Here is a 12500-nt window from a genome sequence, read left to right on the forward strand (position 1 = left end):
AAAACCTACTGAGGTTAGAGGGCTGCAATTTGATATGTTCGATGATCGGAAGGTGGATGATCAACATACTAGTTTGCAGCCCTGTAGCCTCAGTAGTTTTTAAGATTTAAGGGCGGACCGAACAAGTGTGGACAGCAAAAAGTGCGGACGGACAGACAAAGCCATCTCAATTGTTTTCTTTTACAGAAAATACAATCATATTTAAATGTACTATGCATAGGAATTATGGCTATCAATAGGTATGTTATGAAGTATATTTTCATATGACCTCAATAAAATGTATTTAGATTCGTTACTATAAAAAAAATGTTAAAAACTAACAGAACTTCAGGTCCAACAACCGAAAACACGAAGTTCCTGAAGATATGCGCATTAGAAGAATGTTTGAGGATGTAAAAACTTTATGCGAATATTGGCTTTTTTTCTCTCTCTCTTTTTGTTATTTGAGAATAGTTTCTACAGCTTTGGCTAACGAGCAGAGATTTCAACTTGACGTTGATAAGTTTGGCTTTTAAATCATTCTTCTTATTAAAACGTAAAATTCTCTAGTGGAGACAGAAGGATTTTTTGACAGATTTACGCTGCCAATGAAAATGAACAAGAAAAGTTGACATAAAATATATTACAAATCTTCGAAAGTTCATTTTTACCATTCCTTTAGTATTTCGTTTTTTTTTAGATATTCTAAATGCCAGTTTTTTTTTACAATAGATGTAAAGGATTCTCAAAAGAAACTAGTTATAACTCACTCATTATTTTTATTCGAGGATTATCCATTAACTGAAGGCGGAACTATATATCTGATACCTATTTGATATTTTTGTAGTAAATATATCATTTCTGTTTAGGTAAGATGCTACGTGATTGTAGACATGCACACACACACATATGCATACATAAGTATAGGTATATGTATATATATGTGTGTGTATACATATAGAGGAACTACATAGATTTGTCTATCATTTTAAGGAACAAGGGGGCTTTTTGTCTTTTTGCAAAGCCTGGCATTCTGCGTCGGTGAAATACTGACCAATACCTTATCTGAATTTGTCCAATTCCTGCCCTTTGGAGAGCTTTGCGCCGCAAACTGCAGCGGAATAAACTCCTTTACAACTTCGACAATACAGGAATATTGTTAAAGGTGACGTGAAATCCATAGACACCTGGGTGTTCAAAGCATTTAGACTGCGTATGTATCCAAACACTAAGCGTTTTCAGTGGTAAGAACGTTGTTTAGTCACAAGAGGAAGGCGTTAATTAGTCAGACTCTAGAACTGCTGGATGCTCATATTGCATAGCCCACGAGAGAGAGAAGAGAGAGAGAGAGAGAGAGAGAGAGAGAGAGAGAGACTTATGATTCTTTTTTGCCAGTTGTTACAAACTTACGTGATTGATAAAGAGTTATTTATCATTAAATAATGCAGGTCATACGAAATTATATTATGAATACAAAGACCCAGTTTTTAATGGAGGCTACTCAAACTGGTATGGAATCTCTCCCGACATTTCAGAGCATGTGCTTAATGACCTTTCTCTGACCTTTGACCTTATGGGGATTTTAATTAAAACCTTCTTTTGTTAAAGTTTCCATCAAAAGAAAGTGAGGTGACTGACTTAATTCATGATGAACCTCCTTGCATAAACCACATAACAATGTATTCATTAAAGTGGGGGTTTCATTATAATTCACCTATTCATAGGTGAATTATAATGTTCTGCCTTTAAAAATCAAGATGATAATCTAACATGGCATCATCGACTATATCACTATCAGCAATACCATCTTCATTATCATCCTGGGTATCATCATGAGAGTTATTATTTTTATTAATTTTTTAAAGCATGCTCTCGTGTACTGAAATGGAATGCAAAAAAAAAATATCCTTCAAGCAAAGACCTTTTAAAACAAGATACACAAATATCAAGTGAAAGTTATAAGTTTATATTCCTTGAAAATAGAGTTTCTTTAACCAACACAATAGAACTGAAGACCAATATATTCAAGTCGATGCGAGAGACTTTTCGTCTTTTTCATTATTACATTTTCTCTCAACTTAATTTTTTTTTTGAAAGTTACGCGACCGGAAGTTGATTTTGCCAGAATAGCTGATTTCGTTGCACTAAATCTTACTGCTATTTTGAGGGACTCGTCATCATAATAAAAGATCAGGCAGGAACATCAGGAACATACAACGAATATAAGATTAGGTAATTGCTAAAACTCACGCGTGTATATATTTATATATATATTTTATATATATATATAAATATATATATATATATATATATATATATATATATGTATATATATATATGGGGGCTGGTCAGATTGGGTGGGTTAGGGTCGGGGTGGGGGGGTGGGGAATGAGGGGTCTATATAATTGCCCACAGGAATCTCGGTGTTTCGGTGAATGTATTGCACTCAACAAGCAAGTAATGCTGGCGAGATCAGAGGGCAAATTGCCTTAATAATACATCTCCTTCTAACAACAGTCTCTCTCTCTCTCTCTCTCTCTCTCTCTCTCTCTCTCCTCAATTTGCAGGCTGTTTACGGATGCTACTCCAGGGAAGGCTGTGAGATCTTGCCCCTAATGCGTGCGTATGTACCCGTAATTCATATATATATGACAGTTACGCAGCTGGATGAAGTCATTTTGGCTCTCTCTCTCTCTCTCTCTCTCTCTCTCTCTCTCTCTCTCGCTTCGTCTTGCATCTTCGTCTCTCGCGATTAGTCTGGGATTATGTCTGCGTGACACCTAAGCATTGTGGAAGTGTAGGTGATGCATTCCTACTCATATATAGTCTTATATAAATATTTCCTTCTACTATTGAATATAACTGAAAACAAATTATACTTTACGAAGTATTTTTAATCATAAATAGTCGTATATATAAATATTTTCTCCTGCTAACGAAGTATTTTTACTCCCAATTAGTAGTATATATAAATATTTTCTGCTATTTTATATAACTGATATCAAATTATTCTTTATGAAGTATTCGTGTGCTAAATAGTCGCATATAACTTATTTTCTAATGCTGTATATAATTGAAATCAAAGTATTCTTTAGGAAGTATTTGTACACATAAATAGTCCCACATATTTTTATTCTGTAATTGTATATAAATAAAATCATCTTATTTTTTATGTATATATATGTATACGTGTGTGTGTATGTATATATATTATTCTATAATTGTATAAAACTGAAATCAAATTATTTTTTACGAAGTATTCATGTGCTTAGATACTCATATATAATTTATTTTCTAATGTTGTATATATTAGACAAGATATAAACAATTAAAACGAAGTGGAACCGAACAAGTCTTTGTGTGTTAATTGTTTGGTAACTGGACGAGGGAGATATTTTAATTACGGTCAGGAACTGTTTATATACTGGTGAAGGAAGGTCATCAATTATCAAAAGGATAAGGATTTAATTACTATTCCTTTGAGAGTTGAGTGATAATATCTATATACTGATCTATTTCATTGGCGTTCTGTGGTTGATGTAACCGTTCCGGAATATATTTCTTGGGAAGGGATGATTTCCGAAACAGTAAATGATCATATAAATTCATTTTTTCTTGGAAATAAGGAAAATTCTTTACAAAAAGAAGATAAATATTGTCCATAGGAACAGCGATTAGTATTCTCCATGTGAACACCGAGGAATATTATAAATGCTAGTAGCGGATAGTACTATTCTCCTTGTAGATACCGAATATTTTCCAAGTGAATACCGAATAGTTTTATTGATGCTAATACCAAGGAATATTATCTGTGTAACACTGAGGAGTATTCTCCATGTGAATAGCAAGTGATATTCCCCATCTTAGTATCGAAAATGATTCTTCATGGTATCATCAATATTCTCTGTCCGAGTATCGGGTAATATTCTTCATGTAAATAGCCAAAAATATTCTCAGCACAAGCTATCGAATAATATTCTCCATGTCAATAACAAATAATATTCTCTATCCGAGTATCGATAAATATCCTCCATATGAATAGTAATATTCTCCATTTGGACATCGAGTAATATTTTCCATGTGGATAACAATTAATATTCTCTATCCGAGTATCGAATCATATCCTACACGTGAATATCAAAAAATATCCTCAGCACCAGCACCTTCTTTATCCGAATATGGAGTAATATTATCCACGCTAACGTACAGAAATATTCTCTATTCGAGCATAGAGCAATATTCTCCATGGAAATATCGAGTAAAATTCCCCGCGGGAAACCAAGAGTATTCATAGTATTCTCCATGCGAATGTGGGATATAATAATTCCTGAACAGTCGAAATCCCATGACCCGTCAGACAGAGGTGTAGTGGTATAAAGTTACGAGCAGAGGCGATCGGCTTCCTCCTATTAAGTCGACCCTTTCCTCGTCGTCCTCGCTTATATAATAATAATTATTATACTGCTGCTGCTTCCTGGTTATCAGGTTACTTTCCGTCATTTTCCGTGTAAATAAACAACAAACAAGCTCTGAATATTAAACCTCCCTTGAGGGATGATACGTCTTATCAAACGAGTGGGAATTGTGTAGACAGGTAAACCAAGACATGTGAGAGAGGAATAAGTGAATTTATGTGCAGAACACTCGTAGAGGTATATTTGTATACGTTCAGTTATTATTGTTATTATTTTGGTTGAAGACCCTCTTTTAGGCAAATGCTGTTAAAAAGAATGGCAGAATTAAGCGAGTTGATTTTATATATTGTTTTTTCTACTTTTCTTACAATTCGCTTCTCAGGTTTGACCTGGACCTGAGATCCTGTTCTACTAAAACAAAAAGATTACCTTCAGCAATTATAATTTCTGAAAATTCCCAATATGAATATTGGCCAGTTACTCAGAAACATCGCTGAGCCTGAGAAGCGAATTGTAAGAAAAATAGAAAGAACAATATGTCAGATAAAAGAGGGCTATAATTAATAATATATTTAATATGCCATTGTGATGCGCTGTGACTTTTTTAGAATGCGTAGATTCATTGCTTTTAACTTCCCATAGAGACAGAGTCCGAAGCGATGACCTGAGAAAGTTGATAAATCATTTCTGGGATGGTGTGATACGAAGATGCATATTTAAGCGGGTCAACGTTCGTTCTGTAGTTATGTGGGTTCACGAGGGCTTGTTCAAGGTGCCTTTGAAAACTGGCTATGACCAGATTATTGAGGCGTTACCGAAGAGCGTGAGTTCGTTTGTACGTGTACGAACTATGTCTATTCATAATGACATCTTTAGCCAAATCTATGGGAGACTTACGGAGAGGTCTGTGCGAGAAAGGCAGAGCCACGATGGCGTGTGCCAAAGTTTCCTTGAACAGAGTGTGTGATTTTCCAGGCTGCAATAGGTAAGTTATCATACTTTAGCCAAAGGGATGGCTTGTTGTCTGTTTGACATTTTGTAAAGATGATCCATTTTTATTTAGCCTTTTGACTTTGTGTTTACAATTGTCTGTGTGCTCACTAGTGTGTTCTCCTGTCTTTTAAACAGGCAGTTCTAGTGAGGGGACCGAGAGTCCTAGGGGACCGAGGGTCCCGTGTGGAGGGAACTATAATATTTTGGAGAAGAGATAATTGGTGTGACTAATTACTGATTGAGACATTTAAATACTGGGGGTTATCTGAGTGGTTTGTCTGTGAGACTTGAATTATTATCTTTCCATTGTTGATCCTGTAAGAATTTGAATTATTCAACTAATGCTTTACTTTAAATAAATGTTATATTTTTTGTAACTCCGACTCTAATTTGATGACCTGATGGAATGGAGAGAGAGAGAGAGAGAGAGAGAAGGCTATGCCAGTGATCGCCTTGAGAGAGAGAGAGAGAGAGAAAGGGGGAGGGGGAAGAGATTGAGTGTAACTAATTCTCCTTAATTAACGCTCAGGTTTAACGCATACCCAAATGCTAAATACCTTCGCTGGTAATAGGTGTCAGCGGAAAGGTAACAAATATATAAAACCAACTCACTTAATTCTGCCATTCTTTTTAACAGTATCATTATTATTATTATTATTATTATTATTATTATTATTATTATTATTATTATTATTATTATTATTATTATTGTTGTTGTTGTTTGTTGTTGTTGTTTGTTGTTGTTGTTGTTGTTATTTATTAATTTTTTGGGTGTCTATCATAGTCATCCAATTCGACTGGCTGATATTTATAGTGTAGGATTCAAGGTTGTATTATTATTATTATTATTATTATTATTATTATTATCATTATTATTATTATCATTATTATATTATTATTATTATTAATTATTATTATTATTATTATTATTATTATTATTTATTATTATTATTATTATTATTATTAATTAATTTTGCAAGGATATACCTGTAGAAATGCAACATATACGGAAAGATCTTATAGCATATATTGCATGTAGAACCATATACCATGTATTCATAGTTTTAAAAAGAAATCTACAGGATACACCACGGAAAATCCCAAATACGTTTTAAACATGAAGGACAAAGAACTTCTTGGATTCGAGTGGAGACCAAAGAACGATATAATAATATATCTCGATGTAAAATAAAGATGTTCAAGTAATGAATTGAAGGGGAAAGTGAAACGAATAAATGTGCTTAGCTAGTAAAAGTAATTATCAGTAAAATCGTCAATGTCATTGATATCAAGCAAGATCCTTTGCTTAAGTGGGTGTAATTAAAGAATGTGAGAAGTGAAGTATGATTTATCTTTCCCTTCGGAAGGAATTAAAGTTTGGCGGCGAACGGAAGGATTGGATACAACTCGAAAGACTCTCTCTATTCTAAAGCTGTCACATAAGATTCAAACGGCATCATAAATATACCGAATATTTGATCTACTGTCGAGTCACTGGCTCCTGGCTATAAGCAGATTATTGTCCCGCCCTAGACTGAGCTAAGGTGGATTACACAGCGTATGCGGAGAGATAAGGAAATCTGATAAGCATCTGTGAATAATTCTGATGCGTTCGCTTAATAATTAATCTTTTGTTGTGGCATAAGATTTTAATCAAGAAATCATTTTCAATCTGGAGAACGTCTTGATATAAATTCCGTCTTGGCAATAGGTTTTGACTGAAAATGCTATTGAAATCTAAATTAAGTCCTGATACTATTTTTCTGTGACTGAAGGTTTGAACTTAAAATGCTTTCAAATTTGAGGACTACTTAATATCTTTAAATCTGTAGAACTTCCCAATATTATTTTGCTGTGGCTAAAGGTTTTAACTGAAAATATTTTTTAATCTGTTGAACTTCCCAATATTATTTTGCTGTGGCTAAAGGTTTTAACTAAAAATATTTTTAAATCTGTAGAACTACCCAATATTATTTTGATGTGGCTAAAGGTTTGAACTATAAATATTTTTAAATCTGTAGAACTTCCCAATATTATATTGGTGTGGCTAAAGGTTTTAACTGAAAATATTTTTAAATCTGTAGAACTTCCCAATATTATATTTCTGTGGCTAAAGGTTTTAACTGAAAATATTTTTAAATCTGTAGAACTTCCCAATATTATTTTGTTGTGGCTAAAGGTTTTAACTGAAAATATTTTAAAATCTGTATAACTTCCAAATATTATTTTGCTGTAGCTGAAGGTTTTAACTGGAAATATTTTTAAATCTGTAGAACTTCCCAATATTATTTTGCTGTGGCTAAAGGTTTTAACTGAAAATATTTTTAAATCTGTAGAACTTCCCAATATTATTTTGCTGTGGCTAAAGGTTTTAACTGAAAATATTTTTAAATCTGTAGAACTTCGCAATATTATTTTGCTGTAGCTGAAGGTTTTAACTAGAAATATTTTTAAATCTATTGAACTTCCCAATATTATTTTGCTGCGGCTAAAGGTTTTAACTGGAAATATTTTTAAATCTGCAGAACTTCCCAATATTATTTTGCTGTGGCTAAAGGTTTTAACTGGAAATATTTTTAAATCTGCAGAACTTCCCAATATTATTTTGCTGTGCCTGAAGGTTTTAAGTGGAAATATTTTTAAATCTGTAGAATTTCACAATATCATTTTCCTGTGGCTGAAGGTTTTAACTGGAAATATTTTTAAATCTGTAGAACTTCCCAATATTATTTTGCTATGGCCAAAGGTTTAACTGAAAATGCTTTCAAGTTGTAGAACTGCCCAATATTATTTTGCTGTGGCTAAAGGTTTTAACTGGAAATATTTTCAAATCTGTAGAACTTCCTAATGTTATTTTGCTGTAGCTAATGTTTTAACTAGAAATATTTTTAAATCTGTAGAACTTCCCAATATTATTTTGCTGTAGCTGAAGGTTTGACTAGAAATATGTTTAAATCTGTAGAACTTCCCAATATTATTTTGCTATGGCTGAAGGTTTTAACTGGAAATATTTTTAAATCTGCTGAACTTCCCAATATTATTTTGCTGTGGCTAAAGGTTTAACTGAAAATGCTTTTCAGTTGTATAACTTCCCAATATTTTTTACTTTGGGTACAGGTTTAAAACTGAGAATGCTTTTAAGTTTGCTGTGGCTAGAGTTTATAATTGAAAATACTTTTAACTCTAACGATTCTCTATGATAAAAATGTTTTCTAACATACAAACAAACTTCCCTTCCATTCTAGGACCTGAGGGACAATACCTATGCACGCGACTAATTAGGCGAGCGTCTCTTACCTGTCTCCTTTATATTCCATTTAGAATCCCCTACATTCCTGGAAAGGAATTTTAATTAGGTAAAAGTTCAGCACTGGTGTCTCATTATGTGGTGCGTAGTGTCTGTCCTTAGGGGAAGCCGAGATAATACACTAAGGGAGAAATTATTCCTTTTAATCATTACTTTTTTTTTTATGAAATTTTGAAATTCTATTTGCTTTTTCTTTGACAGTACTCAATGAAAGGCAGAATTAGATGACTAACATCCACACATATAATACACACACACACACACACACACACCACTCACACACACACACATATATATATATATATATATATATATATATATATATATATATATATATATATATATATTATATATATATATATATGTATATATATATATATATATATATATATATATATATATCACTAATAGGACTATACATATAATACTTTCCATTTTGTCGACCAATTCCATTTTGTAGTCCACCCGAATAACATATGGAAAAAGAAGTAAGAGTTTTTTTTTTTTTAAATGAAGGCATAAACAAATAAAGAAAGAAATAAGTAAATAAATATATAATAAAAAAAAATTCAAAATTCCTGGTATCAAACGCTGAGCCACCTTTCCAGACAAAATGCCCTTCCAGATATTTCCTCTGTAGTCTAATTCCGAAGAAGATCAAAAGGGAATGATTGGCCTTTTTTTGAATGAAAAAAAAAATAAATGGCAAATTTTTTGAAATTTTTTTGCTAATAAATTAAATAAAATTAAAAATTTTTGACCTAAATAAATAAATAAATTAAATAATAAATAAAATAAATAAATAATAAATAAGAGAAGAAGCTAAGAGATAAATAAATAAATAAATAAATAAATAAATAAATAAATAAATAAATAAAATTATAAATATATATATAAATGAATAAATAAATAAATAAGAGAATAAGCTAATAACTTGATAAATGAATAAATATTCTTTGTCTCAGATACTGACCCACCTTTCCAATCCGAGATCTCATCCATCATTTCCTTAGAAATGGAATCTCCGTGAAGAGTTACTCTCGGTAAAGGAAATCCTCTTCAATCCGATGCAAGATAATGATAATATTTACCTTAAAAAAGAGAGAGAGAGAGATGAAATATCCAATCTCAAAATACGACTGTCGGACCATCGGAGTGAAAGAGATACCAAAATTCCACTTTTCAGTCTTCGAAAATTTATCGTCCTTTTTTTCAAATTTTTGCATTTTGTTATTTTTACATTGGATATGTCGCCATCCCTGACATCTATTCGCGGAAATCTGAAATATTGAGCAATATGTCTACGTCACGCATCTCTGAGAGAAAGATAGCTCTCGGTGTTTTCGTGGAATGAAAGATCGTGTGACCACGGACCTGCCACCCCCGCCCCCACCCCCCGTTTTTGCAGTCAGGGAGGTATTTCATTTCTTGACAGGGATAACTGTTCGTGTAGTATGTATGTATGTATGTATGTATGTATGTATATATATATATATATATATATATATATATATTATAATATATATATATTATATATATATATAGGTGTGTGTGAATATATACACGATTATATGTATATCTATAAATAAATAGATAGATATACATACACACATATATTATTAATATATCATAATATATATATATAATATATATATATATATATATAATATATATATGTGTGTGTGTGTGTGTGTGTGTGTGTGTAACGCCCCCCCTCCCCCCCCCCCCCCGCCCCCCTTTTGACAAAACTACACAAAATTGACAAACTCTTACCTGTGCAGCAGGGGCCTCTATCTGCAAGCATGTCACTAGGCTATTAAGCTCACATAAATACAAAAATATACTATTTATTACCCAAAGCAGATGAACATAAAATAGAATAAAATGATTAATAAGTCATAGTGATAAAAACCCAAGTCTGCCCCACAAAGAACCTATTAAGTTATCATTCCACTCTCCTTGGGTTAGTTCAAAGTAGTCACTCCTAGACTCAAAATGTCAATTGTTACATTGTATTAGTCAAATTTAGAGAATCCCGTCTCTAGTATCATGGTATAGAGCCCATCTGTAATAAAGATATATTCGTTACATTTCTTATAACACAATATTAAGTAAAGGGATACACTTCACACTTCTCTCTTTTCAAAGGCAACTGTTTCTAAGTCATTTAAAATATGTGCCATACCTTGAGATGGGGTTTTCTCCCGACACTTGGCGTTCCCTCAACCGTCTTTCTTCCTATCATAAAGGAATGTGTCTTTCCCTCAAGTGCCTTGATTGGTCAGACCTATGACATAACGTACAAAATTAAGAATGTACATACCCCACTACGCCTCAAAAGCCGCCTGTGGCAACAGTACGGACAGCCACCAGCTTAAAACGAATACGCATCAGATTCCTCCATTCAAGAAGGCTGTCTCTTCAGCCCTCTCTGTCTCCAAGCAAGAGCAGCTGATACAGTATGTAATTCACTAACGCATCAATTCATACCTGTAAGATATGTGTGTGTGTGTGTGTGTGTGTGTGCTATATACATATTTATATATGCATGTATATGTATAATTTATATATATACAATATATATATGTATATATATTATAATATATATATATATATATCTATATATCTATCTCGCTCTCTCTCTCTCTCTCTCTCTATATATATATATATATATATATACATATATATATATATATATAATATATATATATATATATATATATATTATATATAATATGGAAATTAAGGTGTAAGCTCTTTGACTATAAATTTACGACTGAAATAGAATAAGCGATAATTAAAAAGAAGTGCAATAAATAAGCCAATGCAACTGCAACAATCAATTATAACAAAATGACAGCCAACGCATGAAGAATCAGGGAGAGACAGTTTTGATTCACTCCCTCCAAAAGATAAAGCTTTGCAATTTTATTAAATATCATGAAATATTCAATGTTATAAAATATATTGAACAACTTTCGTAATGGCCAATGTCACGAGTATTTCAATTCTCACTCGCCCAAAAAATTTCGCGATGTTGAAAAATGCAAAAATCGCGTGTTAGAGTGAGTAATTTAAATGCAGATTGACAAGAGTATTTCATAAAGGTTTTTTTCCCATTATCCATGAAGGCTATTCCGGATGAAAAGTATTGCAAATTTATGCTCTCTTTTCGCTATTTTTTTTTTCGATATGTTTTTGTTTATATTTTTTAGGAAAGTCAGATGTAATTTATCAGTGAGACGTCCGTTGAATTTTGTTATTTTCACACCAGCAGTAGATAACCTTTTCTGTATTTACAATTATTAATAATACTAGCAATCTCTCATCCCTAGAGATTTGTCGACAACCGGCAACTCTTCCCTTCCTGAGATACCCCAACACTCCGTCTACTCCCTCACATTCCCTCTCCCTCTCATTCTCTCTCTCTGTCAACCCCTTTCTCAAACCCCACCCTCTTTGATGTCATTGATGTTTACTATAGTATTCTTTTCCAAATGATAAGTCATATGTATACAGAAATTATGTGTGATAAATTCGTAAAGTAACTAAGTCTACAGGCATAACCAGCCCCGTTTCACGGGCAGAACCAGCTCCATTTCAAGGAATTCCTTCTCACCCCCACCCCTTTCGGAGGGGTGGGGGCAAGGTAGGATGAAACCCCATTATAAACCATCTTAGGGGTTCCCACTATAACCCTGCCAAGTTTCATGAACATCGGAACAGCCGTTTGGCCGTGATTGAATGACAGACGGACGGACAGACACAACGTCCATTATAGTAAGATTTAAAAAAAAAAAAAAAAA

The sequence above is a fragment of the Macrobrachium nipponense genome, chromosome 11, assembly GCF_015104395.2.
Source record: "Macrobrachium nipponense isolate FS-2020 chromosome 11, ASM1510439v2, whole genome shotgun sequence".
NCBI classification, from domain to species: domain Eukaryota; kingdom Metazoa; phylum Arthropoda; class Malacostraca; order Decapoda; family Palaemonidae; genus Macrobrachium; species Macrobrachium nipponense.